Source organism: Lycorma delicatula, chromosome 9, assembly GCF_047948215.1.
Source record: "Lycorma delicatula isolate Av1 chromosome 9, ASM4794821v1, whole genome shotgun sequence".
Lineage (NCBI taxonomy): Eukaryota > Metazoa > Arthropoda > Insecta > Hemiptera > Fulgoridae > Lycorma > Lycorma delicatula.
In genome coordinates this window covers 117,362,394-117,362,857 of record NC_134463.1, presented here as the reverse complement: position 1 = coordinate 117,362,857, position 464 = coordinate 117,362,394, and positions in this window count along the sequence as shown.

Sequence of the window (464 nt, the reverse complement as noted above, 5' to 3'; positions counted from 1 at the left end):
TTAAAAATCTCTCATTGAGGGCTTATTACTGCAGTTAAGAAAAAGTTTAAAATTCAAATTTTTTGGACTTTATTGGTTCAGTCGATTGCAATCAAAAGGAGAGGTGCACAACTAGATGTTACAACAGTCCTAAATCCACAATTTCAACATCCTATGGCTAATCGTATTTGATTTATGCGAGATACATACATACGTATGTACAGACGTCACGTCGAACTAGTCAAAATAGATATTTCTGTTGAAATTTGAAAACAGGAATTTTTCGTGATCACAATACTTTCTTTATTTCGTACATGGAAGTAAAAAAGCCTAACAATTTAAATAAAAAGATGGCTTCTTAACAAAGATAGAGTGAAAAAAAAATTACTAACCGATAACTTTGCTCATAATTTTGATTGTGAGAGGGAGTGTATATAGAAATGGCACAAGATAGCGTTAGTTGCTATGAGTGCATTCAACGCTCT